This window comes from Microtus ochrogaster, unplaced genomic scaffold, assembly GCF_000317375.1.
Source record: "Microtus ochrogaster isolate Prairie Vole_2 unplaced genomic scaffold, MicOch1.0 UNK18, whole genome shotgun sequence".
NCBI lineage: Eukaryota > Metazoa > Chordata > Mammalia > Rodentia > Cricetidae > Microtus > Microtus ochrogaster.
Genome location: NW_004949116.1, coordinates 5,944,555 through 5,946,901, shown reverse-complemented (window position 1 = coordinate 5,946,901; position 2,347 = coordinate 5,944,555). Strand labels below are relative to the sequence as shown.

Genomic DNA, 2,347 nt, shown 5'->3' with positions numbered 1-2,347 from the left:
ATTGGTTGTTCTTCCAAAGATGGTAGTAAGACCCTATTGCTGAGGACACTGTCTCTTTAAAATTCTTTCATTAATACTTGGAGAATTTCATTCAGTGTATTCTGATCATAATCACCCTCAACTCCTTAACTCCTCTTTCCAGCCGCATCCTACATCTGCGCCCCCAGCTTGTGTCCTCCAATTTGCTCTATCCCATGCTCTGGGTGTGGAGCTGTCCACTGGAATACTGTTGGCATACCACAAGACACACCCTTAAAGAAAGTGGTTTTCTCTCCCTCATAAACCATCAATTGCTTAAGACCTTTGAAATTTGCTTTACAGGTGGGAGAGTGGATGAGCTGAATGCAGACTTCCATGCATTAGTGCTTCTATCACAGCCATGAACTAGGATAGGAGGACGCTGGCATGAGGAGGTGGCAGACAGGAGTGCAGTTGGCTCAGGACTGGGACTCACAGGATGAAGTAGATAATAACAGAGTACTAGCAAGTACACATGTCAGGGAGTGGTCATACAGGTTCAGAGATGGTTATTAGATAAACATAAGCAGATGGGGACATAGCTCAGGGGTAGAGCATTTGACTGCAGATCAAGAGGTCCCTGGTTCAAATCCGGGTGCCCCCTTCCTAGGTGTCTTTTTTAGATACAAGAAACCAAATCTGAAGTATTGGTTAAGACAGAGTTGACAAATATACTATATTCCCCTGTGCTCTGTATTCTGCTCAGAACTGAACTCTGTCTCTTCTCTGAGAGAAGCTAGTACAGGACTCTCAGTGAGACCCATCCAGGTCACACTCATGTTGTGGCACACGCTGGCCTCCAAGGCTCTGTATGACTCAGTGCAGGACATCAACACAGAGGAGTCCTATGAAGCTGAGGAGCAGGATTGTTTCTGGCAACTTTTCAGAGTCAAGCCCTTGGAATGTCCCTCCAGAGCCTGCAGAAAGGGTGCTTCTTACATGCTATCCCCCCTCCAGCCTATGCATTGACTTCTGCTTCTTCTGAGTAAAGACTAGGATCCATGAATTTGTCTCCTATTTAGAATAAGACTCTGAGGAAAAGGAAAATGACTGACATCTCTTTGTGTCCTCAATATGGCTGAAAGTGAATAGAATATTAGAAGCTCCATGAATGTTGAATGAATGAATGATGGCATAACATAAAGATCACACTTCTCATATCTTGGAGGACAGATAAAGTTCTCTCCAGGAAAAATGTTTGGGCCATTGAAGACCCGGAACCATCAACGCTTGTCTTGGCCACCTAAGGAAACTAAATGTGAACTTAAGAAAACACCACCGTTAAGGGCCAAACCTGATGTCTTTAGCACTTCTGAGAGAGAGGGCACTGAGATGGGCTGGCAAAGGTTAGAGAAGAGAAGGTGGAGGCAGACTTAAACAGAAAAATCTTGCCACATCAAGATTATTAGGAATAACCAGTAAATCATGAATATATAAGAAGGCTGAGTGTGGTTCCAAGGATGAAGAGGTGCTAATGAGAGGCTGATTTACCTATAAGTGCGGGTATAGCTCAGGGGTAGAGCATTTGACTGCAGATCAAGAGGTCCCTGGTTCAAATCCAGGTGCCCCCTTCCTTAAATATGGTTTTGGTAATTAACCTACCAGATTAACCTGGGTGAGAACCTCGGTGTAGCTAGGAGGTCTACATGAGTTGAAGTTTCTTGAATAAAGTCCAGAGCCTCCTCTTTGGGCTCCATAATACACAGTAATTTGATGTCTTATGTGAGGATGACGTAGCCTCACATAAGAGAACTCTCATCCAAGGACCCAAAATCTCACATCTCTAAATCTACCCACTTCCCCCATTAGAATAATGATCAAGACGGCGGGGGCGGCGGGAACGCCGGACAGCGGAGGCGGCCGGAACGAGGACACGTTTGGCAGCCGCCGGCGGGGACCGACTGGGACTGGCTGGGACCGGCTGGGACCCAAGCGGCAGCAGAGGACTCAGGCCGCAGGCAGCGGGAACCATCGTGGCAGCAGAAGCAGGCTGCAGGGACTGCGCGCAACACCTAGAGCAGATCGCCCCACTACAATTAAATCAAAGAGGTAGGCCTTCGGTTGGGGAGGTCCCTGGCAAAGCAGGAGCTGGGTCCTATTCCTAAAGACCCTTCTGAGGGGTGAGAGGGATCTTGGCCCCCCGGCAGGAACCAGGAAACAGAGCTAGGGTATTTTGTAAGAGGAGCCCCTGGCCAGCAGGGAAACCTGAACCAGTTTTAACAGACCCCTTAGATAGCATCTATAGGAGGAGATGGGCAGGCGCCAAGGCAAGAATTCACCCAATAATCTGAAAAACAGCATGAAAATACCAGAACCCAATGATCTTACA

General features: G+C 47.4%; 2 non-coding genes across 2 annotated transcripts; both read left to right on the top strand.

Annotated features, from left to right (window-relative positions):
* The first annotated feature begins 550 nt into the window (after positions 1 to 550).
* Trnac-gca lies at positions 551 to 622 on the top strand. Its single transcript has one exon. It is a non-coding gene; the product is annotated as a tRNA-Cys (tRNA).
* Positions 623 to 1,517: 895 nt separating this feature from the next.
* Trnac-gca lies at positions 1,518 to 1,589 on the top strand. The gene has a single exon. It is a non-coding gene; the product is annotated as a tRNA-Cys (tRNA).
* The last annotated feature ends 758 nt before the right edge of the window (positions 1,590 to 2,347 follow it).